At 38.3% G+C, this 27,420-nt stretch overlaps 1 pseudogene; it reads right to left on the bottom strand.

Moving 5' to 3' along the window:
* The window catches only part of LOC105483652 (platelet-activating factor acetylhydrolase IB subunit alpha2 pseudogene), a 99,878-nt pseudogene extending 74,825 nt beyond the window's left edge, over positions 1-25,053 (bottom strand).
* Positions 25,054-27,420: the final 2,367 nt, after the last annotated feature.

Here is a 27,420-nt window from a genome sequence, read left to right as displayed (position 1 = left end):
AGGAATATGGCCAGGCATGAGCCACTGCCTGGTCATATTCCTGTTTAAAAGGGGAGAAAACTGAGGTTGGTAGGTGATAGAGTTAGGATCTAGAACCAGTTAATCTGACTCCAGACATACCGTGTCTGTTCATATGTTACAGCCCTTAATTCAATTCAACTTAAAAAATAAGTTTTGAATGTCTGTATAGTGCCAGGTACTGCTAAAGGCTCTTGGGGATGCATTAGAAAATAAAAAAGACAGCCAGGTGCGGTGGCTCACGCCTGTAATCCCAGCACTTTGGGAGGCTGAGGTGGACAGATCACGAGGTCAAGAGTTCGAGACAAGCCTGGCCAACATGGTGAAACCCCATCTCTACTAAAAATACAAAAGTTAGCCAGGCGTGGTGGTGGGCACCTGTATTCTCAGCTACTTGGGAGGCTGAGGCAGGAGAATTGCTTGAATCTGGGAGGCGGAGGTTTCAGTGAGTTGAGATCGCACCACTGCATTCCAGCCTGGGCAATAGAGTGAGACTCGATTTCAAAAAATAAAAAGAAAAGAAAAAAGACAATGACATATCTTGCAGACACCAAAACTTTAAAAATGGACCTGACTTAAAGGACTTGATCTACGCTTTTTTACTTTTTATGTCACCAAGTGTGGGCAACATGTCAAGAACATGCCATAATGTCAAGAATATGCCATCATGTCCAAGGATGGCCAACCTTCCTATTTAAGGAAGCTGTTTTTCATTCTTTTTCACCTGTCGAAAAACATTTTGAGTGGTGGAATTCTCCAAAGAAGCTGTATTGGGGTGGTAGTTGATTTGGTATGAGAGTGGTTTCCAGATGCCATAGGCTATTGGCAACTTTGCTAACTTATTTGTTACCTTAGACAAGAGTATGTATTCTCAGTGGTTCCCAGCTATGTGGGGAGAGTCACAGGCAGTTGTGACTAGGGTCAACCCTCAGAAAACTTGCTTCCCTGACCATGCCTGGAGATAGATTCTCTCTCTGTATTGCACCACTTCCTGTACCTTTTATCTAATAACACTTGCGCTCCAGCAAATGGCTTCAGTTTTCTATTGCAATAAAAGCTTAGTTGCTCAAGGACAAGTTCTCTTTGAGCTTTTGATCCTCCCCTGCTAAAGTCTTAAACCTTAGTTTTTCTTAGTTATCAGAAGTGAAATCAACACCTAATCCTCTCAAAACTCCTTTATGAAACCTGCCCTAGTATTTTTCCACACTCCAGGAATTATGCTGTCTGCTTCCATTTTGAAGTTTGCACTGTATTCTTTATTCAACTTACTTCTTCTTCCCCTATGAACTTGTTCTTCCCCTTTCCCAGGGTGGTCTTTTCATCCTTAGAATCTAGAACATCAACTGGCACATAGTAGTTTCTTAATGTTTAATAAATTATAAAGAAACTGATATAGTACCCATCATGTCATAGTTCTCACTAAGTAGTGTCTCTTGAGTGTATGAATAAATGAATGAACAAATGAACGAATAAACAAACATAGATGCTAGATGTTTCCATCAGGGACTAAAATGCAAGAGCTGCTAGTATGTCCAAGGAAGACCTGGTGGGTGGTATGCTTTAAAATCAATAGAAGAAACTGGGTGTTTTTTTTGTTTTTTTTTTTTTAATGTTTAAAAGAAAAGAGAAAATGATCAGTCGACTTGAAAAGCAACTACTTTGCATAATAGTGTTATTAATGTTGTAAGGAATACTGGGCCCATTTGTTGTAAAATGACAACCATTTCACAGAAATTGCTTGGGGCAAGTTTGGGGGATGAAAAGTGTTCATTTTCCCTGTGTGCTTTCATGCGCCATCCCCAGGGACAAAGCGGAGACAAAGAGCTAACTCAGATCCTGTTTGGAAGGACTGGTACATTATTAGATACTCCAGTTTCTTTCCTTAAAAGCCTTGAGGCTTGGAATTGACCTCACGAAAGACACACTTCCACAATGTATCACCTGCAACTGGCCAAAACTTAGAATGCGTCAGAAAGAGGAATCTGTGGAAGAAGCCACAGGAAGACAAGAGAAGCCTCACTCACAGGAGAATATAGCAGAGCCGCATGCTGTCACCAGTTGCCCATGAGAACCCAAGAAATAGGAAAAGGCGGGCCTCTGTAATAAAGGGGAACTGGAGGTCAAAATGTAGGCAGCTACAGCCATCCAGGTCCCAGAAAATCTTGCCTTTGCCTTTCTCACGCTTTCTCTCTGACGCTCAGGGTCTTCCCTTTAGAATTCATTTTCTTTATTTTTTCACTCTTTACCCAATTTGACTACCTGACTCTCAATTTTGCAATTCCCGTCTTGACCTATGACTCTAGCCCCCAGCCAGTTTCTGGCTAATTGGTCCTTGCTCTTAGAAATCAGATGCTGTGTTCACCTCTCCAGTCTTTGCCTGTTTCAGGCAATCAGCTCTCCCACACTGCTCTTTTCCCAACTTACATTTCAGCTGGAGCTTGACACCAAAGGCAAGTCATTTAAGCATTTTCTTTCTCTCAGCCCCTAATTGTTTACTTTCTGTCAAGAAAAATAATCTTCAGGCCTGAGAAGGCAGAACTTATACGGAGAAGAGGGAAATGACTGAGCCCAGAATAGATAAAAGAATATAAGGGAGGCAGTAAGATATATAAAAATAATATTTTAATTTATTTATACTCTATTTTTAAAAAATAGACTTAAGGTCATTTTCAGACACAAAAAGCATTTCTAACAAGGTTGGAAAAACAGGCAGAAAAAAAAAAGGCCTGTTAGAAAACTTGGATCAGGTTATCACTTAGAATGATATGCAAAGGGTATATCATAAAATCCAATACACTTGTCGGAAGTTAAGAACAAATACAGGCTTAAGCTTATCCTACTATACATATGGGTTTTTTTTTCTCACTTTAATTTACATCATTAAAAATTTAGCATTTTACTACATTGCCACCATAATAAAATTGTTAAATGACCCACCATGTTCCAGTTTATGGTGTTACTGGCCAAAAAAAAGTGACATCTCTCAGTTTTTATTGCTTACTTTTTCTTGCTCTTAGTTATCCAGGGGATAATACAAAAGAGATTGTTCAACTGGAATAATCTTAGGCCCTTGGTATCAAGGTAATGTCCAGTTCAAGCCTGATTCAAAGAAACATTCACCAAGGCTGTGTAAGCACCAAGAATACAGTCTTCCATAGTTTCTTCCCTGCTTATTCCCTTTCCATTACCATGCAAATCCATGCAATTAAATGGAGGAAAGACACCATCTTGTTCTGGCACCCTAGCCCTTTCTTTGTGATTCCAAAATGTATAATGCGATTGATATATTCAGCTTTATGTCTTGAGCATCTCAAATTATGTACAATTTATAAGCCACTGAGAATGTTTAATGAGAAAAAAATGAGAATGGGAAAATAGCTGAGACAACTGAAGTAACAAAAGTAAGAGCAGAAAGATATTATAAAAACTGGATCCCCGTTGGCTGCTCTGCCTTGAGAAGATTTTGCCAGGTACCTGCAGACGCTAGTGCTGGGGAAATGGGGTCATTGCTATTGGGGTTTCTAATGGTTATTGATCTTCCTCAAGATTTTAGTGCACTCACATTTTCTTAGCATCCTCCTAAGTCAGACATTTTGGTGACTTCCAACTTCCTGCTGCCATAAATACATCTACAGAGAACATCCTTACTCATGAAAGGTTTTCCACATTAAGATACTTTCTTTGGCAGAGATTCCCGGTAGAATGAGGAACTTCACCTCTGGACTCAGATTTCCTGCTTTCACATTTTAGCTCCACCATTCACTAGCTGTGTAGCCATAGACAAGTCAGTTGACTCCCCTCTGTCGCAGGTTTCCTCCTTTACAAAACTGGGCTAATGTTGGTGGCTATGCCATGGGGTAGGCTGTAAAACTTAGGTAACGTAATACCTAAAAAGGGCTTAGGAAAATGCCTGCTATGTATATGTATAAGGCATTTTACATAATAAATACCCAATAAACACTATTACTATTTCCTACTTGTGGAGGTTAAATTGTGAGCTTTCAGTCGTTTGTAAACTCCATGTGCAGATGCTAAGCCTTGGTTGTCTCTGTACCTTCACACCCCAGAACAGTGCCAGGTAGATTAACAGGTGGGCAGGTAGGCTTCTTCAGGGCAGGGACTGACAGTTTTGTGGACTGTTCAATATCTAGCACCTTTGCAGCATTGGACACCCAATTAGCACTCATTACATTTTTGTTGAATGTATAACTTTTAATAGGACTACAGAAAGTCATTTGAAACCCATTAGGGCAAGAGCAGGAAATAGTTCTGTATGTTTGCTATTGTTGCCTGTGTTTAAAAAAAAAAAAAAAAAAAAAAAAAAAACTTCAGCCAAATTAAATTTAAAGGAGTTTAATTGAGCAATGAATTATTCACAAATTGGGCAGCCCCCAGAATCACAGCAGATTCACAGAGACTCCAATGCAGTCACATGATGGAAGAAGATTTATAGGCAACAAAAAGTGAAATGATGTACAGAAATTGGAAGTGAGGTACAGAATGGCTGGGTTGGTTACAGCTAAGCATTTGCCTTATTTGAACACAGTTGGAACTCTCAGGAGTGTATGAATGATCAAAGTACAGCCGCTGGGACTGGCCAAGACTCAGCTATTGTTATAGGTGCATACTCCGAAGTTGGGTTTTCAGTCTTGTCTACGTATTAAGCTAGGTTGCAGCTCATCCACAAGGACTCGAATATAGAAGTACTGAGTCCTTCTCAGGCCATATTTAGTTCGCTTTAACACCTGGAATGCTCAGACTATGAGACAGGCAAGCATTCAGTGACTCAAGGAGGTGGCCAGAACATGGCCAGAACATGCCCAGAGCAGAAGGGCTGCAGGCTGCCTGGTATTGGACAACACAGTGGGAGCCCAGGAGACACCAAACTTCTGAGGACAGAGAGTGTGTGGCACGAGGAGGAGGATTAGAAAAGGGGGAGGTAGAGTTGCCAACAAAACAGACTTTGCCTCCTTCCTCTAAGGCAGCCATAAGAAAGGAATAAAATTCTTCTCCAGAAGAGTTTCTGACATTGTCAAACTGTGAAAAGGACTAATTAAGTAGTTTGTATTAAAATAAAGGACTGTCCCATCGTGGAAAGAATAGGGGGAGGGGGCTATGGATCAAACAGGGCCTATTTGCAATTTCACCTCCACCACTCATCAAAATGTGACTTGAAGCTGAGCCTCAGTTTCCTGATCTGCAAAATAGGGCCAATATTGCCTCACTTACGTGGTTGTTGTGAGGGTTAAAACTTCAACCGCAACAGAGAGTCCAAGTTTCACAGTATAATGCCTGGCACCTAGTGGGCCCTAAATAAATGGTAACTAGTAATATTAAAATTAATCACAGTAATCAGGCCTCACAATAAAAACGAACATAGGGCTTATCAAACGAATTCTCTCTACCGCATGAAAGAAACATGAGAACAAGCCCAAATTAGCTTGCTATTTTCCAGCAGCGAGCCGAGGAGACTGCCGAAGGTCACAGCAGCCATCTCGTAGGGAAAGAAAATGACATGGAACGCTGGGTCCCTGCTCATCGGCAGTGAATACCCACCCAATTAAGCCGATTAAACATTCACTCCTTGTGATGAAAAAGCCCCGTGCAGCTGAGCTAGGCCGCCTTCCCTGCTTCCTCGTCCAGAGCCTCTGTTTGTTAAATCACCCTTCCTTTCCCTTCTACATTCAGAAAATAATTGGCACTTGTTTAATGCCAAATTTACATTTGTTTTGCATGGGAACAAAATTTGCTTGCAAACAGCTATGTGTGTGAGCAAATGGGCATTTGTGCTGGTAAATAAAATAGACATGCAGTTTTCCAGTTTGAAGATGCATTATTCAACAAAACAAGCAGCAATAGCCTTTAATTTTCACTTATTCCTAAGTACTTAGGCACAAACTGTAGCCAGAAAAGCACTTTTTTTTGTCATTTATGCTTGTTCTGAGGTTTTCTTTCACATATGTCCCAAATGCATATATTATCAGAACTGACTGGACTTTTAGCACTTTTGGATTAAATCTTCTCAATGAAACAATTTATAGATTCAACGCATATTTGCTGAGCGCCTACTATGTGCTGGTTTATGGAGATTCACAGATGAATTCATGGTTCCTGCCTTTGGGGGATATTACAAATCATGGAGATTGATTTGTAAGTGGAATATGACCTTGGTGCTAAAATAAGTAATACAAGAATTACCCTAAAAAGGCTCTAGGTGACCAGTTAGGAAGCAAAAACACAGAATAATTATTTCTGCCTGCACAACTGGAAGAGATGATATTTGATTTTGGCAGTGAAAACAAAGAAATAAAGAAATAGGCTTCTCAAGCTAAGGAAAAAACCCAGGGAAGCTTTAAAACAGATTTATTAGAAGGTATTTAGTGAGGGGTGTCAATGCAACTAGGGAGGGATGGTGGGAAGATATGAAGTTGAATTTTAAGGGGCCGTGAATGCTATGTCAAGAGTTTGAACTTTATCAATGTGTATCTAACTTTAATATACATATTGGTCATCTTAGGATCTCATCAAATTTTTATTTTGGGTGGCTGGCAAGATGGCCAAATAGGAACCACTCTGGTCTGCAGATCCCAGTGAGATCAACACAGAAGGCGGGTGATTTCTGCATATTAACTGAGGTACCCAGGTCATCTCACTGAGACTGGTTAGACAGTGGGTGCAGCCCATCGAGGGCAAGCAGAAGCACGGTGGGGCACTGCCTCACCCAGGAAGGGAAAGGAGTCAGGGAACTCCCTCCCCTAGCCAAGGGAAGCCCTGAGGGACTGTGCCACAAGGAACAGTGCACTCCGGCCCAGATAGTACGCTTTTCCCATGGTCTTTGCAACCCACAGAGCAGGAGATTCCCTTGAGTGCCTACACCAGCAGGGCCCTGGGTTTCAAGCACAAAACTGGGCGGCCATTTGGGCAGACGTCAAGCTAGCTGCAGGAGTTTTTTTGCATACCCCATTGGTGCCTGGAACACCAGCGAGACAGAACCGTTCTGGAAAGGGGGCTGAAGCCAGGGAGCCAAGTGGTCTAGCTCAGCAGATCCCACCCACATGGCATCCACCAAGTTAAGATCCACTGACTTGAAATTCTCGCTGCCAGCACAGCAGTCTGAAATTGACCTGGGATGCTCCAGCTTGGTGCAGGGAGGGACGACTGCCATTACTGAGGCTTCAGTAGGTGGTTTTCCCCTTACAGTGTAAATAAAGCCACAGGGAAGTTCAAACTGGGCAGAGCCCACTGCAACTCCGCAAAGCCGCTGTAGCCAGAATGCCTCTCTAGATTCCTTCTCTCTGGGCAGGGCATCTCTGAAAGAAAGACAGCAGCACGAGTCTGGGGCATATAGATAAAATGCCAATCTCCCTGGAACAGAGCACCTAGGGGAAGAGGTAGCTGTGGGCACAGCTTCAGCAGACTTAAACATTCCTGCTGGCTGGCTATGAAGAGAGCAGCGGATCTCCCAGCAGAGTGCTCGAGCTCTGCTGAGGGACAGACTGCCTCATCAGGTGGGTCCCTGACCCCTTTGCCTCCTAAATGGAGACACCCCCCAACCAGGGGTCAACAGACACCTCATACAGGAGAGCTCCAGCTCCAGCTAGCATCTGGCAGGTGCCCCTCTGGGACAAAGCTTGCAGAGGAAAGAACAGGCAGCAATCTTTGCTGTTCTGCAGCTCCGCTGCTGATACCCAGGCAAACAGGGTCTGGAGTGGACCTCTAGCTAACTCCAGCAGACCTGCAGCAGAGATGCCTGACTGTTAGAGAAACAAAAACAAAAAACTAACAAAACAGAAAGCAACAGCATCAACATCAACAAAAAAGACGTCCACACAGAAACTCCATCTGAAAGTCACAAACATCAAAGACCAAAGGTAGATAAATCCACGAAGATGCAGAAAAACCAACACAAAAAGGCTGAGAATTCCAAAAACCAGAACGCCTCTTCTCCTCCAAAGGATCACGACTCCTTGCCAGCAAGGGAATAAAACTGGACGGAGAATGAGTTTGATGAATTGACAGAAGTAGGCTTCAGAAGATGGGTAATAACAAACTCCTCCCAGCTAAAGGAGCATGTTCTAACCCAATGAAAGGAAGCTAAGAACCTTGAAAAAAGGTTAGAGGAATCACTAACTAGAATAACCAGTTTAGAGAAGAACATAAATGACCTGATGGAGCTGAATAACACAGCATGAGAACTTCGTGAAGCATTCACAAGTATCAGTAGCTAAATCGATCAAGCAGAAGAAAGGATATCAGAGATTGAAGATCAACTTAATGAAATAAAGTGTGAAGACAGATTACAGAAAAAAGAATGAAAAGTAATGAACAAAGTCTCCAAGAAATATGGGACTATGAGAAAAGACCAAACCTACATTTGATTGGTGTACCTGAAAGTGATGGGGAGAATGGAACCAAGATGAAAAACACTCTTCAGGATATTATCCAAGAGAACTTCCTCAACCTAGCATGAAAGAGAACATTACAAAGATACTCCTCGAGAAGAGCAACCCCAATAATCGTCAGATTCACCAAGGTTGAAATGAAGGAAAAAAATCTTAAGGCAGCCAGAGAGAAAGGTCAGGTTACCCACTAAGGGAAGCCCATCAGACTAACAGCAGATCTCTCTGCAGAAACCCTGCGAGCCAGAATACAGTGGGGGCCAATATTCAACATTCTTAAAGAAAAGAATTTTCAACCCAGAATTTCATATCCAGCCAAAATAAGCTTCATAAATGAAGGAGAAATAAAATCCTTTATAGACAAGTAAATGCTGAGAGATTTTGCCACCACCAGGCCTGCCTTATAAGAGTTCCTGAAGGAAGCACTAAATATAGAAAGGAAAAACCAGTACCAGCCACTGCAAAAACATACCAAACTGTAAAGACCATCAACACTATGAAGAAACTGCATCAATTAACGGGCAAAATAACTAGCTAGCATCATAATGACAGGATCCAATTCACACATAACAATATTAACCTTAAATGTAAATGGGCTAAATGCCCCAATTAAAAGACACAGACTGGCGGATTGGATAAAGAGTCAAGACCCATTGGTGTGGTATATTCAGGAGACCCATCTCACATGCAAAGACACATATAGGCTCAAAATAAAGGGATGGAGGAAGATTCACCAAGCAAATGGAAAACCAGAAAAAGCAGGGGTTACAATTCTAGTCCAATAAAACAGACTTTAAACCAACAAAGATCAAAAAAGACAAAGAAGGGCATTACATAATGATAAAGGGATCAAGGCAACAAAAGAGCTAACCATCCTAAATATATATGCACCTAATACAGGAGCACCCAGATTCATAAAGCAAGTTCTTAGAGACATACAAGGAGACTCAGACTCCCACACAATACTAGTGAGAGACTTTAACACCCCATTGTCAGTATTAGACAGGTCGAGACAGACAATTAACAAGGATATTCAGGACTTGAACTCAGTTCTGGACCAAGTGGATCTAATAGACATCTACAGAACTCTCCACCCCAAATTAACAGAATACACATTCTCAGCACCTCATCGCACTTATTCTAAAATTGACCACATATTTGAAAGTAAAACACTCCTCAGCAAATGCAAAAGAGCAGAAATCGTAACAAACAGTCTCTCAGACCACAGTGCAATCAAATTAGAACTCAGGATTAAGAAACTCACTCAAAACCACACAGCTGCATGGAAACTGAACAACTGCTCCTGAATGACTACTGGGTACGAAATTAAGGCAAAAACAAACAAGTTCTTTAATTCCAAAGAGAACAAAGACACGAGGTACCAGAATCTCTGGGACAGCTAAAGCAATGTCAAGAGGGAAATTTATAGCATTAAATGCCCACAGGAGAAAGTGGGAAAGATCTAAAATCAAAACCCTAACATCACAATTGAAAGAACTAGAGAAGCAAAAGCAAACAAATTCAAAAGCTAGCAGAAGACAAAAAATAACTAAGATCAGAGCAGAACTAAAGGACATACAGACACAAAAAACCCTTCAAAAGAAAGAAAGAAAGAAAGAAAGAAAGAAAGAAAGAAAGAAAGAAAGAAAGAAAGAAAGAAAGAAAGAAAGAAAGAAAGAGAGAAAGAAAGAGAGAAAGAAAGAGAGAAAGAAAGAGAGAAAGAAAGAGAGAAAGAAAGAGAGAAAGAAAGAAAGAAGAAAGAAAGAAAGAAAGAAAGAAAGAAAGAAAGAAAGAAAGAAAGAAAGAAAGAAAGAAAGAAAGAAATCAGTGAATCCAGGAGTTGGTTTTCTGAAAAGATTAACAAAAAACGTAGAATGCTAGCCAGACCAGTAAAAAAGAAAAAAAAAAAAAAAAAAAACAGAAGAATCAAATAGACACAACAAAAAGTGATAAACAGGATATCACCACTGATCCCACAGAAATACAAACTACCATCAGAAAATACTATAAACACCTCTACACAAATAAACTAGAGAATCTAGAAGAAATGGACAAATTCCTGGACACATACACCCTCCCAAGACTAAATCAGGAAGAAATTGAATCCCTTAATAGACCAATAACAAGTTCTGAAACTGAGGCAATAATTAATAGCCTACCAACTAAAAAAATCCCAGAACTACAGGGAGTCACAGCTGAATTCTATAGGAGGTATAAAGAAGAGGTGGTACCATTCCTTCTGAAACTATTCCAAACGATAGAAAAAGAAGGATTCCTTCCTAACTCATTTTATGAGACCAGCATCATCCTGATACCAAATCCTGGCAGAGAAACAACAAAAAAAGAAAATTTCAGGCCAATATCCCTGATGAACATTGATGTGAAAATCCTAAATAAAATACTGGTAAACCAAATCCAGAAGTACATCAAAAAGCCTATCCACTATGATCAAGTTGACTTCATCCTTGCGATGCAAGGGTGGTTCAACATACGCAAATCAATAACGGAATCCATCATATAAACAAAACCAATGACAAAAACCACATGATTATCTCAATAGATGCAGAAAAGGCATCTGAAAAAATTCAACACCCCTTCATGCTAAAAACTCTCAATAAACTAGGCATTGATGGAACGTATCGCAAAATAATGAGAGCTATTTATGAGAAATCCACAGCTAATATTATACTGAATGATCAAAAGCTGAAAGCATTCTCTTTGAAAACCGACACAAGACAAGGATGCCCTCTCTCACTCCTCCTATTCAACTTAGTATTGGAAGTTCTGGCCAGAGCATTCAGGCAAGGTACAGAAATAAAAGGTATTCAATTAGGAAGAGAGGTAGTCAAATTGTCTCTGTTTGCAGATGACATGGTTGTATATTTAGAAAACCCCATCATCTCAGCTGAAAATCTCCTTAAGCTGATAAGCAACTTAAGCAAAGTCTCAGGATACAAAAATCACAAATATTCCTATACACCAATAATAGACAAACACAGAGCCAAATAGTAAGTGAACTACCATTCATAGTTGCTACAAAGAGAATAAAATACCTATGAATACAACTTGCAAGGGATGTGAAGGACCTGTTCAAGGAGAGCTACAAACCACTGCTCAAGGAAATCAGAGAGGACACAAACAAATGAGAAAACATTCCATGATTATGGATAGGAAGAATCAATATCATGAAAATGGCCATATTGACCAAAGTAATTTATAGATCCAATGCTATACCCAGCAAGCTACCACTGGTTTTCTTCACAGTGTTAGAAAAAACTACTTTAAATTTTATATAGAACCAAAAAAGAGCCCATATAGCCAAGACAATCCTAAGCAAAAAGAATAAAGCTGGAGGCACCACACTAACTACCTCACTTCAATCTATACTACAAGGCTACAGTAACCAAAAGAGCATGGTACTGGTACCAAAACAGATATATAGACCAATGGAACAGAACAGAGTCCGCATAAATAATGCCACGCATCCTACAACCATCTGATCTTTGACAAACCAGAGAAAAACAAGCAATGGGGAAAGGATTTCCTATTTAATAAATGGTGTTTGGAAAACTGGCCAGCCATATGCCAGGAACTGAAACTGGACCCCTTCCTTACACCTTCTACAAAAACTAACTCAAGATGGATTAAAGACTTAAATGTAAAACCTAAAACCACAAAACCCCTAGAAGAAAACCTAGGCAATACCATTCAGGACATAGGCATGGGCAAAGACTTCATGACTAAAACACCAAAAGCAATGGCAACAAAAGCCAGTTGACAAATGGGATCTAATTAAACTAAAGAGCTTCTGCTCAGCAAAGAAACTATCATCAGAGTGAACAGGCAACCTACAGAATGGGAGAAAATTGCTGCAATCTATCCATCTGACAAAGGACTAATATCCAGAATTTACGAAGAACTTAAACAAATTTACAAGAAAAAAATCAAACAATGCCATCAAAAAGTGGGCAAAGGATATGAACAGACACTTCTCAAAAGAAGACACTTATGTGGCCAACAAATAGGAAAAAAAGCTCATTATGACTGGTCATTAGAGAAATGCAAATCAAAACCACAATGAGATACCATCTCACGCCAGTTAGAATGTCAATCATTAAAAAGTCAGGAAACAACACATGCTGGAGAGGATGTGGAGATAGGAACACTTTTACACTGTTGGTGATAGTGTAAATTAGTTAAATTGTTGTGAAAGACAATGTGGTGATTCCTCAAGGATCTAGTACTAGAACTACCATTTGACCCAACAATCCCATTACTGGGTATATACCCAAAGGACTATCAATCATTCTACTGTAGATGCACACCTATGTTTATTATGGCAGCATTCACAATAGCAAAGACTTGGAACCAACCCAAATGTCCATCAATGATAGACTGGATAAAGAAAATGTGGCACATATACACCATGGAATATGATGCAGTCATAAAAAAGAATGAGTTCGTGTCCTTTGCAGGGACGTGGATGAAGCTAGAAATCATGATTCTCAGCAAACTAACAGAGGAACAGAAAACCAGACACTGAATGTTCTCACCCATAAGTGGGAGCTGAACAATGAGAACACATGGACACAGGGAGAACATCACACACTGGGGCCTGTCAAGGGATGAGGGGATAGGGGAGGGAGAGCATTAGGAGAAATACCTAATGTAGATGACGGTTGATAAGTGCAGAAAACCACCATGGCACATGTATACCTATGTAACAAACCTGCATATTCTGCATATGTATTCCAGAACTTAAAGTATAATTTTTTTAAAAAATTTGATTTTGACCATGTTAAAATCCACCCAGTAGATTTCGGTGGAGCCTGAGATGCTGCATTTCTAAGAAGCCCCTAATTAGATGTATGTTGGCAAATATTTGACAAGAGTTTTGGACCAGTGGTCGGAAGGGCATTTAACAGTTCCATTGTTATAAATACTCCCTCCTCAGCCTATTTCAAGTGATCAATACAATGCCAGTAAACATGGATTTGGACAAAGATGTGCACAATCAGCTCTTTCAGATCAGTTCAAGCTGGCTCCAGGACACCAGATCTCCTAGGTGTTGTCCAATCCTGTTGCTTTAAGGACCTTTGAATAGGCAGTGTCTAGTGCAGTGGTTCTCAACCTTGACTGCACATGAGAGTTACCTGCAGGTGTTTTATTTAAAAGGAAGGAGAAATGAAGAAAACTTCCTCCCAACCCCATTCATATATTCAACAAGTATTTTAAGACACAGTAGTAAAATGGTCAGAATTGATCTACATTTTCCACCCCTTTTTGCTATATTCTTCTTGTATTTCCACTCTCACTCCAAGTGACTAGAATTCTCCATCCAGCTCATTTTGCTGACAAATATTGGTTGTTCCACTTTTTCCAGTAATCCATACATTCTATTTTCCTTAAACCTTTCTGTTTCTAGTTTCCCTAAGAAAAAAGAAAACCTTTTGTCTCAAGAACACAGATTTGGGTTCCATGTAAAGAATAAGTTAACAAAATTTCAATCTTTGCCTGAATGATAAAGGGGTTGCCTTGGGAAGTCAAGACATGCATGTCGTTTGAAGGGTTCAAGGAAAAGGTACATGATCACTTGCTGTGAGTGTTATAAGGAATACTCATGCAATAGATGACAGTGGGGCAACATGATATTTAGTGTCATTTCTTTTTTTATTTTATTTTTTTGAGACGGAGTCTCACTCTGTTGCCAGGCTGGAGTGCAGTGGCACGATCTCAGCTCAGTGCAACCTCTGCCTCAGCCTCCTGAGTAGCTGGGACTACATGCACGTGCCATCACGTCCGGCTAATTTTTGTATTTTTAGTAAAGATGGGGTTTCACCATGTTGGCCAGGACGGTCTCGATCTCTCGACTTCATGATTCGCCTGCCTCAGCCTCCCTCCCAAAGTGCTGGGATTACAGGCATGACCCACCATGCCCAGCCTAATATTATTTCTTAATCTGAGATTATCTGAGCTATAACATGCACAAAATACTGATTCACTTAGTTACCAGGACTAGATCTAGTCAAAACTACAGATAAGCTGGGAGCTTTTTCTCAAAATCTCTACATCTTCCTTACTCCATAATAGTTCTCTTATTTCAATATCCCCTTTCCTCTCTGTACCAGTTCTCACAATAATCATTGTCTCTAAAGCAACAAAGAAAATAAATCTTATTAATTCATTGACTTTATGGGCTTGGGACTCAAACCAGTGATTTCCCCCACTAGATTCTAAAAGGACCATAGAGGAAATACAGTGCTTAAAGCAAAGGAATGAAGGATGCACTGAGAATGGCCTGCTGGAGATGTTCCTCTGCTTTCAAGATACCGCCCTTCTACCACTCAAGGCTTGTGGTTGCTCATTCCCAGTTGAAATCTGCCTTGTCAATAACTAAAGAATATGTGGCAGTCATAGGGAAGCTACTGTGGATGAGAACTTTGAATTTGCTTTTGCAGATGGGGTATACAGCATGATTACCTCTTCTGCTTCTTATTTCAGTTAAATAATTACGACTCCAGTATCCACTGGCATAAGCAGTTTGTTCTTGGTTCATATTTGTTAGTCAGTTGATGTGGTTTGGCTCTGTGTTCCCACCCAAATCTCATCTCAAATTGTAATCCCCGTGTGTTGAGGGAGGTACCTGGTGGGAGGTGACTGGATCATGGGAGCGGTGTGCCTCATGCTGTTCTCATGATAGTGAGGGAGTTCTCACGAGATCTGATGCTTTAAAAGTGTTTGGCAGTTCCCCTCGCTCTCTCTCTCTCCTGTCATCATGTAAGACATGCCTTATTTCCCCCTCACCTTCTGCCATGACTGCAAGTTTCCTGAGACCTCCTCAGCCATGAGGAGTTGTGGGTCAATTAAAACTTTTTTCTTCATAAATTATCCAGTCTCAGGTAGTTCTGTATAGCTGTATGAAAGCAGACTAGTACTTCAATTTTTAAAATATTTATTAGGCACAACTAACAAATACTATAAAAATTGACTAACAAGAGTGATGCAAAAGCTACCCAGCTTCTTGGAAAAAAGAGCATTTATTTAAATTATTTGTAAATCATCTGTCCTAGCCATACAGAAATGTCAAGATTTTCAAAGACATCATGATCACATGTGAAAAGAATACACATTATATCACAAAAATGTAAATGAAGGTTTCCCCAGTGTCTTGATTCAGATCTCATCATCTCTTGCCTGGATGCCTAAAGTAACCTCCAAACAACAGGCTCCCCCTCTGATACCCATTTTCCTCAGTGCCACCAGTCACCTTGCTAGATCACATCAGATCAGGCCACTCTGCCACTTATAAACCTCCAATGTCTCCCAGTGACCAACAGAATCAAGTCCAGACACTGTGTCTTGCTATGTATCTTTATGATACATAAAGCTATCATAGAAGCTGTATCTTGCCATGTATCTTTATGATACATAAAGACCCTGTATCATGCTATGTATCTTTATGATACATAAAGCTGTCATATTTTCTCAGCAATCCCAATTTAAACTTACCTTTCTTATTTTCTATCCTGTAGAATCTCCCAGAAATGTCAACATCTACCAAGTGGACTCTCATTCCTGCAGCAGCAGCAAAAAAAAAAAAAAAAAAAAAAAAAAAGTTTTTGTAAATCTTTTCTTAAACCATGGATCCCCTTTGTTTTTGGAAAGTATTACCACAGGTTTTTAAAAATCCTTTTATAATTGATTTGTTTCTCATTTCCTGACAAACATCACTTCTTTCATCTACACATATACCTAATGGTGAAACTACAGTTAGGTTTCATTCTTCCTTGGATAAGCCGTGTAGTTTTTTGCTTCTATGACTTTATGCATTATGTTCCTTCTCTATGGAATGAGGCTTGCTTTTATCCCATCTGGCACACTTCTACTCATCCTTAAGAGCCCCGTTCGAATATTACCTTCCATTTGAGACCTTTCAAAGGCAGAATTCTTTTCTTCTCCTGCTATACTTCCAGGACATTTTGATACCTCCTTGGTAGTATTCATCACATGACATGTTGAGTCTTTACACATTTGTTTTCTGCCCTGGCTTATAACTTCCTTAAGTATTTCCATCACAGAAAAGGTGGTTGTGATATAATGACAGAGCACTGAACTTGGGGACTTGGACTCAATTCACAGCTCTGCTATTTATGCAGTTTGAATTGCACTTTAAGCTTATAATATGTAGAATGATTGTGTGAGTTAATATATATTAAAGTGGCACACAATTGCACTTGCTCAATGTTTAAGTAATGTAAGGGCAGATAAAGAAAAATGTCCAGTTGTAGAACTATGAACTATTTTCTGAACTTTACACTTAATCAGGTACATATGGCAGGTACTCAACAAACCTTTGTGAATTAATATTAAATAATAATAATGAACAAGGACATAAAGAGATTAAAGAATAGCCAGACGGTGAATAATTTAGGCTTTGTGGGCAATAGGATCTCACAGTTACTGAACTTTGCTGTTGCAGTGCAGAAGCATTGGGGTGCAGCTCTGTTCCCATAAAACTTTATTTTTAAAAGTAGACTTGGCTCATGGCCCATGACTTGCTGACTTCTGGTAATATGTGTTACAAATCTTTTTACCCAGTCTCCGTCTGCTTGGATTGTCTATTGAGATTATTTGTAGGTATTTTGTTATGTGAAAGGCTTTCTTTTTGATGTAGCTAAGTTTATCAAGATTTTTCTGTTGTGTTACGTTTTTCTTTCTTTAAAAAATACACATTATTCTGTCATCCACATAACTTAATGATTGTCTCTTATTTTTTAAAAATAAATTTTAAAATTTGCCTTTCACATTTAAAACTTTGATACTTATAGAAACAATTGTTGTGACTGTGAGTTACAGATACAATTGACTGATTGATTGATTGATTGATTGATTGATTGACAAGGCAATTGTTCCAACATTTTAAAAGACTAGTCCATCTTTCCTCAACTGATTTGTAGTACCACCACTCTTCTGTTGCAAGAATATATCAGTTTCTGGGTTCTCTCTTTAGTTGCATTGGTATATTTGTCTGTTACTGCATCAATTCCACATTGTCTAGTAACACCAATCTACCCTTATTTTTAATTTTTCTGTTATTTTCACATGTATTTTAGAGCCAATTTACTTCTGTACTAGGGGAAAAAATCTGGTAAAATTTTGATTGCAATGGCTTTGACTGTTTATATTAATTGTGGAGAATTTATATCTACATAAAATTAGAAAGTCCCATCTATAAGGCTGTTATATATCTCCATTTGTTCCATTTTATGGTCTTTATTAATGTTTCTAATTTTCTTCATTTAAATCTTGAACATTTTTGTTACATTTACTCTTAGATACCCTACTGATCTATTACAAATGGTGTCTTTTTCTAATGTTTATGGCTAGTGTTGAGGAACTTATTGAATTAGACCTTACAGCCTTTCCCCATTCTGAGCCCTCTTGTTAATTTGAACAGTTTTTAGATTTTTCAATACAGACAAGTATTTTATATGCCAATAAAATTAATTTTATCTTTTTTCTATTAGTTGCTTTCTTCTTGTCTTCCTCTTACTCCTCTCCCTCTTCCTCTCCCACTGTCTTTCTTTTTAGTCTTATATATTTCCAAGGACTCTGGTATAATGCTAAACAAGTTAATGAGAAATAGTTTTGCTATAGAAATGCTTCTAAAATGTTATCATTAGAAATAATGTTTGCTGTGGGTTTTCAGTAAACAGCCTTTATCAGAATAAGGAAGCCACCTTTTATTCCTGCTTACTAAGATGTTTTCTATCATAAATACCTTCTACCCCCAAGCTCTTGCACTTTCAATCTACATTCTCTGTTAAATGGTATCTCAGATACCTCAGTTGTTCATGACATAGGTATCTCCTTTGCAAACACCTTCCAACTCAACTCCTATACCAAGCCATCTTGATGTTTACTTCCAGTATATATCTTGAATCAATACACACAGGTTTTGTTTCTCATCTCTCTGACCTTAATCCAAGACACCATTATAACATACTATATTATTTCCTCATATCCTAACTGGCTCTCTCCAGCTGCTTTTTTCTCCATCTGGTCCTTCTGCTTACAGTAGCCAAATACAACTTTTTAAGTGTAAATAGGATCATATCACCCTTTTGTTAAAAAAAAAAAAAATCATGATTTCTCATCGCACTTAGAATAAAATCCAAAAAATGTTAACGTCCTTCAGGGTCTTGCATCCTCGATTTCCTCTCCAACTCTTCGTTTCATCCCCAACCAAACCTGGGTTCCCACCACACTGGTTTTTTCAGTTCCTCAAAGCACCCACACTCTTTCCGGCTTTAGGATCTTTCCCTAGAATACCTTCTCCCTATAATAGACCAGGCTATTTCTAATGTATCCTTCAAATCTCGAGCTAAACCCCACTTCCTCAGAGCTATCTTCTCCACCACTTGTTTAGGTCTTCCTGGAATTTTTCTTGAAAGTATTTATTGCAATTTAAAATTCCAAAGGAATTTGTTGGATTGTTGGGGTTTATCTCCTCCTCTACAATGGCAAGTTTCAATTTTCAACTACTATTAAGAACCAATTATATTTTTGAATAAAAAAATTAGATGCTGAAGAGTCACCCATAATTCAAAACCAACATTGTGAATCCATTTTTGCTTGTTTGTTTTTTCGCATTTCTTTGTTTAAATAATCCTCTTTCTTACCATTGGAATATGCCATAAAAATCTTCCTTAAAACTGAGGAGAAATTTCTTAGGGAAGTTATGGACCTAAATAGCCTAGTTACACCTAAATAGTCTAATTGCCTAATGACTTTACTAAGTGACAGTTCTCAGAGAGGTCATCCATTAAATCATCTCTCTTTATGAAATAGGTTCAACAATAATGTTTTTGAAGTCAATTAGCGCAGTTAGATATGAACAGAATGCAAATTGTTTTTATTTTAGACGCATTAGTGTTAAGCAGTTAAATAAGTCACATAGCAAGTCCCAAATGTAGCCTTAGACAATGTCTGGAATTTTCATTGTAGTTAGTTGTGTTCCTTGTGTTAGTTCTCTACTAGATAGAATCAGGCAAGAGGAATGATGAGCATTTGACACTCCTAAACTTTAAGCTATGCTGCAGAGATTATAATATCTAATAGTGTTGTGAGAATTAATTAAAATAATATTGGAACTACCCAGACAATGGTACACAGGAGGCATTTAATAAATGGCAGCTACTATTGCTATTTGTTATCATACTATCATTATGATCATACTTCTTACAACAATATGTGAATAGTGTTATTACAGAGCTAATAATCAAAGAGCAATGAATGATGTTACTTAGATTATCATTTTTATGCAACTGCAAAAACCTTAGTTTCAGTAACTCTCCATTGCCAATTGGTTAAAGTCCAAGTTCTCTAGCAGAGTTTTCAGAATCCCTTACAATGGTCAAAGAAAATGAAGACAGAAGAGTAATAGCAAAAGGTCAATAAACATCAAATTAATATTTGGCATCACTTAACTAAGACATAGAAAATACAACAATGGCATGTTATGTTTTACTATGTAATTAGCAAAAGTATTTTTGTGCTAATGTATACTGTGGGTGACAAAACAATGAAAGAGGGACTGTCATGTTATCTCTTGCAGAAGTAGAAATCATTAAAACGATTCAGAAAAAAATTAATAATCTATTATCAGGAACTTTAAAGTTATTCTTACTTTTTACCCAATGTTTCAACTTCTAACAATAACAATTGGTAATATTTGGATCAAGTACTGTGCTGAGCACATGATGTACATTATCTGATAAATACAACCCAGGAAATAATCCAAACACTGGAAAAATACTCAGGCAGACAATGGCCATGATAGCATTGTTTGTAATGTCAAATACTTAAAAATAATATAAAAATTCATCAACTAAAAATGGTTGCATTTATTGACAGATTATGATGCAAACATCATTATAATTATGAAGAAGAGATAACACAGAATCATGTACTAGTTACAATTTTTTTTAAGAAAAGCAACAGGCAGAATTTGATTTAATTTCAATTATATGAAGAAAAAAGAAAGCATACAGGAAAGGCTGGAAAGAAATATACTGAAATATTAGCAATGATTTCCACTACATTATGGGATTATGGATTATTTTTTAATGTTTTCCTTTATGTTTTTCTAAAATTTCAATGTTTTACAGTAAGTATGTATTATTACTTTTACAAATAGAAAAAAAAATTGTTAAACTCCCTAACCAAACTGAATACATCCCTCAACAGCAGTCCTTCACCATTCATCCCAGACTCTTTTTTCAGACTCATCTCACGCCAAGCCTCTATGCCAACCCATCCTGAATTAGATGCTGTGCTCTTATATGCCGCTGTGCATTTGTAAGTATAAAATTTCTTTTGTGACGTTCCCTTTGTCCCATTCCCTCCATGACTCATCTTTTGAATTCCAGCTTGAATATCTCCTTCTCAAAGAAACCTTCCTTAAAGACAAGGAGGCTAGGCTCTTCCTCTGAGAGCTCATTGCTCCTTGAATACACCTCCAGAATAACACTCTTCACTCCATCCTATGCTATAATTTGTTAAATTATCCACCTCACAATAGTCTGCAATCTTCTTATGATTCTAGCATGCAGCACAACACTAGACATGATAGATGATAGATAGATAGATGATAGATAATAGATAGAAGACAGATAGTAGATAGATAGATGAAAGACAGATAGATGATAGAGACATAGATGATAAAGAGGCAGATAGATAATAGAGAGATATAGATAGATGATAGATAGATAGATGATAGAGATAGATGATAGATAGATAGATAGATAGATAGATAGATAGATAGATAGATAGATAGATTAGATGAAAGGACATATGGACAAGAACATTATATTAAATAGCCCAAAGCCACTCTACAGTGCAGATGCTGAGTGAAATAAAAGTCAAGGGGGTCTTTGAAATAAGAATGAGGGCTGTACAAAGTATCTAACACTCCTTCATTAAATAATATCAATACTACATTTGTCACACTAAAAAAGACACAAATTTCTCCCATTAAAAATATAGGATTAAAAAATCACGGAAATAGAACATAACCACCAAGTTTTTTGCATTAGTAAGTTTGAGTTGAAAGTCCAATTTCTCGTGTTGGCTCTTTGGGTAGGACACAGCATTGCACTAAGTTTTTTTTTTTTTTTTTTTTTTTGAGTTTTGAAACTATTTAAGGGGTTTCAAGCAGAAGCTGATCTTGAAATGACTTCTGACTAGAGAACTGGGAGATAAACCATTTCTCTGAGTGTGATGCAGACAGCAATACCTTTTCATAGTGTCCAAACATTATTTTTCATCAAACCTGTAGAAAAGTTTTCAACCTGCCCTAATTTTTACCAATGAATCTAATAGACCTGGATTAAACTGCAGGGAAGATGAGAACATAAATTTCATTCCTTTCATTCCTTGTAATATTAGGGTTTGTATTCTTTCCAGTTGTAATAACCTCTAGACTTCAACAAAATTGAAAACCTTTAAATAGCCTTTCACAACCTTTCGGTGGAGTAATGAAGTTTTAAGTGCTCACTGGGGATTTTTCAGTTCAGAAAAATCTAAGCAGCAGTAGATATTAAAATCTAATGTTTACTTCAACTCTTTTACAGCCTAATGGGTTTTTCTGACAGTGTAATTTTTAAAAGGTTGGGTTTCATTTATTAATATAGTGTACTCATGCTGAAAACCTTTCTTCTTTAAGGACTCTGATGGGAGTCTTATGGTTAAACCTCGGTTGAAAGCCAGAGGGATCAGCAGGAATAGGAAAACAGAAACCTGCAATAGGGCTTACAGAGGCTGGAGCCAAGCAGGTTGTTTGGGTTTAGAAAATGGAGAAAAGTCCTCTTTTTATTACTTAAGCACTACAGGAGGTGAAAAGACAAACACGGGATGTGAAGCCCCTATGTGCACGTTAATTATGAGTGTGTGAGTCACTGGGGTCCACACAGTTGCCCACCAACCAAAAGGTCTGCCGAGGAAATCCAACTGTTTGCTTGGCTGATGGGACTGATACTATTCTCCTGGAGCTGCTCCACCAGGGGCCAGAGGACAGGTATTTGGAAACCAAGGAGAAATTGCAGGGTGAGCAACAGGCAAGCCCACACTTACGCAGAGATAGGATGTGATTTGGAAAAATTCCATTTTATATATTGTGCTGCTGAAACCAAAATGCAGGGGAAACCTGAGTGAGCACCCACCAAGTGGTTAAAAAAAAAAAATGCTACTTCTCATATGCATAATGCCACAATGTAGTTAACAGAGATTTGCAAGATTAAGTACACTAGAGTGGAAAGGGGCAGGATTTATTTCCATTGACTATGATGTAGTGAAGCTGCTCTCAGGTATATATATTATTGAGCATGTTATTTTAAATTATAAAATAAAAGTGCCACTTGAGAGTGTAATTGAAAATCATATTGTAAAGTAAAGGAACTTGATGGTCATAAAGGATGGATAGTTCGGCATGTTTCTCATCTTCACATTTCACAAATAGATGGTTTTGTTCTCATGTGTAACTCCAAAATTGGAATCTTGCCCTACTAGATAAGGCAATTTCAGAAAATGTAGATCACATACTAAATTATCCCTTTAACAATTTTATAATAGTATCAGGATTCATTATTATCACTTGAGAGATGTTCATACTTTTTTAGAGAACTTAAAAAATTCAGATAAGTAAAACCAAAGCCAAAATCTCCTACAATCCCAATAGTCATTTAAAAATCTCAGTATTTGAGATCTGACCTCTCAGTAGATTTTGTTTTCTTTTCTTTTCTTTTTTTTTTTTTTGAAACAGGGTCCTGCTCCATCACCCAGGCTGGAATGCAATGATGTGATTCGGGCTCACCACACCTCCACCCTGCAGACTCAAGCAATCCTCCCACCTCAGCCTCCCAAATAGTGGCAGCAAAGGTGCACGCCACCACAGCCAGCTAATTTTTGTATTTTTTAGAGAGATGGAGTTTCACCATGTTGCCCAAGCTGCTCTTTCTTTTTTTTTTTTTTTTTTTTTTTTTTTTTTGAGACGGAGTCTCGCTCTGTCGCACAGGCTGGAGTGCAGTGGCACGATCTCAGCTCACTACAAACTCCGCCTCACAGGTTCACACCATTCTCCTGGCTTAGCCTCCCAAGTAGCTGGGACTACAGGTGCCCACCACCACATCTGGCTAATTTTTTTGTATTTTTTTAGTAGAGACAGGGTTTCACCGTGTTAGCCAGGATGGTCTCGATCTCCTGACCTCGTGATCCACCTGCCTTGGCCTCCCAGAGTGCTGCGATTACAGGCGTGAGTCACTGCTGCGCTCAAACTCCTGAGACAATGAGATCCACCAGCCTTGGCCTCCCAAGTGTTAGGATTGCAGACATGAGTCAGGGTGCCTGCCTGGTAGATTTTATTTAACATTACGACATGAAGATTTTTAGATATATTCTCTTCTACAACATAATGATTCTATAATATTGCTTTATTTTGCTTCAAAATTTTGATAAGGGTCCAAATAAAAGTCATTATAAAATGTTTTTCATTCTGTTTGCAAAGCACCTATTTGAATGATTAACTGTAATCCTGATTTTGTCCAGTTTCTTCAGTTGGTCATTCAACAAATGTATTGCATGCCCACTATGGGCCATGCACTGGGGATATAAAACAAAATTGCATCCTTCCTTACCCAAGGAAGTTACAGTCTAATGGTAAGAATACAGATCCAACAATAATAAAATGATCACTATTTGCTACAATGGAGGTATATACAATTACACTAGGAACATAGAACAAGGAATACCTAGACGTTTATGAAAGACTCAGGAAAGGTTCCATCCATCTAAAATAACAATATTTCTATGTCACATTTATATCAGGAAAATTTCTAACTTGTTTCTATAGCATAAAATACAAAACTCTCAGTTTGGCTTCATGGGCCTATAAAATTAACCTAATCCTGTTTCTAACTTTTATACACAAACCCTCCACTCCAGCTAACTCATCTCCCACCTCTCACTCTATTATTGATCATGTTATTTCCCACTCCCTTCTGATTTTCCAATCCTAACTTTTCATCAGGACCCATCTTTTTCATCCAGACCCCCTTGACATACCAGCCAATCTTGATCTTCCTCTCTCCCAGCTTCTAAGGCCATAATGACCATAATGCTTTCCGTTTTGCTTAACTATTCTGTGTGTATGTCTTAAACCCCTAAGTAGATTGTTGGAACCCGGAGAAATGATTTTTTTGTATCTCTGGTACATGGCATAACATTACATATGTCATATAATCTAGACATATTATATTTATTAACTTCTTTTACTGGAAGAGTGAATAAGTAATTATAGGAACTATTTAACTATGCTTTACATAGCTCTTCATTATTCATTTAGCATTTTGTAACTGATTCGTGGTGCATACCACTTGATAATGTTCGCATAATTATTATATATCTACTACTCAGTTATATACCCATCTACTAAGAGAGACTCAGGGAGACTCACTGGCAAGAAACATGCCTTGAATTCATTTAACATTTAAGAAATACAAAATGAGTACCTTCTGTGGAGTGTCAGGCATTGCACTAAGCATTGAGTAGTCTCTGTTGGATAGGACTGCCATGGTGTCTGACCTCCTTGGGCATACACACTGTGATGTAATAAATACTCTGTCTAAGAAACATGTTGTGCTAAAGCAATACACCATGACAAACAGAATCTAACGTAGCCTAGACGATAAGGAAAGGCTTCCTAGAGGCAGTGACATTTAAAATAAGTCCTAAGGGCTAATAGGAGTCAGCAAAGTAGAGGGAAATTGGTAGGTGGCAGAAAGAACAGCAAGCACAAAGACTGGTGGGTGTGATGAGCATATAATTATTGAGGACCCAGGAAAAGTTTAATATGCCTGGAACATAAAATTAGGAAAATGAAAGATGAATCTGGGGAGGTGAATTAAACAGGTAAGTGTCAGATCATGTTAAAGGCTTTGGACTTGACCCAAAGTCTACTTACTTAAGAGCCTTTTGAGAGGCTTAAAGCAAGTGGATCTGTATTTAGAATGTTTGCTTAAGCGAAGTGGAGAACAGAATAGAAGAGAGGAAGACAAGAGTCAAGCAGATTAGTTAGGAGGCTTTTGCTATAGTCCAGGAGGAAGACGATGATGGTCTAAAGTGAATTACTGTGGATGAAATTGAAGTGGAAATTAAAGAACATTTTAGGAGAAAGAGTGGAGAGAACATGGTGTCAGGACACAAACACCACATAACTGGACTTAGAAAACACAAGCGTTCTGCAACCAGGCAGACTTGCTTCAAGTTTTTACTCTTGCTTGCTGGTCCATTTGGCAAAGTTATTCACTCCTTTCTAGGCCAGTTTCCTTATCTATAAAATGGTGATTTTAGCTGGATCTCAGAAGCTGGTACTACGGTCTGAATGTTTGTGTTTTAGTTCCAAAATTCATATTTTGAAATCATAACCCTGAAGGTGATGGCACTAGGAGGTGAGGGTTTTGAGAAATGATTAGGTTATAAGGGGGGAGCCTTCATGAATGGTATTAGATCCTTATAAAGAGGGCCCAGAGAGATCCCTCTCTCCTTCTGCCATGTGAGGTTATAGAAAAAAGAAATGGCTGCCTATGAACCAAGAAGTGGGCTCTCACCAGACACTGAATCTGCCAGCACCTTGATCTTGGTCTTCCTAGTCTTCAGAACTATGAGAAATAAAAAAATGTCTGTTGTTTATAAGCCATCTGTCTATTAGAGTTTGTTGACAGACAGCCTGAACAGACTAACACAGATGGGGAAAGGGTGCACTTTAGTAAGTGAATGTAGGCAAATCTACTTCACACAGTATTTAGTACATGGAAGATGCTCAGAAATTATTAGTCTTTTTCCTTTCTTCTCTCCTTCATGTGTGAGCAAACTTTGTCATCAGGACTGGTACCAATTCTCCAGAAAAATCATACATTGTTATGACCTTTTATTGGAAGTCTTTCAGGGCAATTCTTTAGCTCTATTCAATACAATATATACCTGCACAATGGCAGGGCCTTATGCAGATCAAGTGCTATTGATGGATACATTGACATTAGGTGGGAGAGGAGAGTGGAAGAAACTGAAGCAAAGACAAGGGGATATGGAAAAATAGAGAAATAAAAGAAAAATCCACAAGCATAGAGGATGCATAAAATTTATCACTCAGATGCTTTCTTCAATTTGATCATAAATTTATACAAGAAGAGGATTTTCTTTGGGGAAGACTCAAAATTTACAAGGGAACAAGTTTCTAGCAACTCGCAAAAAAAAAAAAAAAAAAAAAAAAAGGTTCTCTAGTAGAACTGTTTTATGGCCTAACCTAGAGAGAACATATGTTTACATTTGAAGGATTATTTCCAGCATTTATTTATCACTCTAATGAAATGTGAATCCCACATAAATTTTTTAGTTTTACATTTCAGATGACTAATTTAAACTGTGTGGCAAAATGGCAGCATAGTGAAATTTACCATAGTGACCACATTAATCTTTGATTCCAGTGATTAACTGTGGCTTTCGTTTGTTGAACTTCATTGGACTTTTTGTCACCCATTTCTTGCTCTCCGTCATGTGTTTTGAGCTTTCCTAGTTATATTGGATTTATGTGTTTCCAGCATTCCTTTTGAGGATGTCTAGAAATCTAGCTTTCCATAAAAATGCAACATGGCCCATAAGGTTCAAGTACATGCATGATTTGGAATCAGAGTGCTCCATCCACTCTAGACTTGGTAGACACATGACCCAAGCTGGTTTAAGAGCTTTCCCAGAGCCATAAGAAAAGAGGCTTTCATTTCTATGAGATTATGAGATGAAATAACAAGTCAAGCACAAGAAGAGTTTTCTGACCAAGGAAAGCAGAGTAGAGAAATAGAGAAGATAAGACAAAGTCCTGTTTATATTCTTTGAGCACCTGATCCAGACATTCCTGAATCCACTAAGCCCTCCAACGGTTGGGTTATATGAA

Source organism: Macaca nemestrina, chromosome 10, assembly GCF_043159975.1.
Source record: "Macaca nemestrina isolate mMacNem1 chromosome 10, mMacNem.hap1, whole genome shotgun sequence".
Taxonomy (NCBI): domain Eukaryota; kingdom Metazoa; phylum Chordata; class Mammalia; order Primates; family Cercopithecidae; genus Macaca; species Macaca nemestrina.
This window is presented reverse-complemented; position numbering and strand designations above follow the sequence as displayed.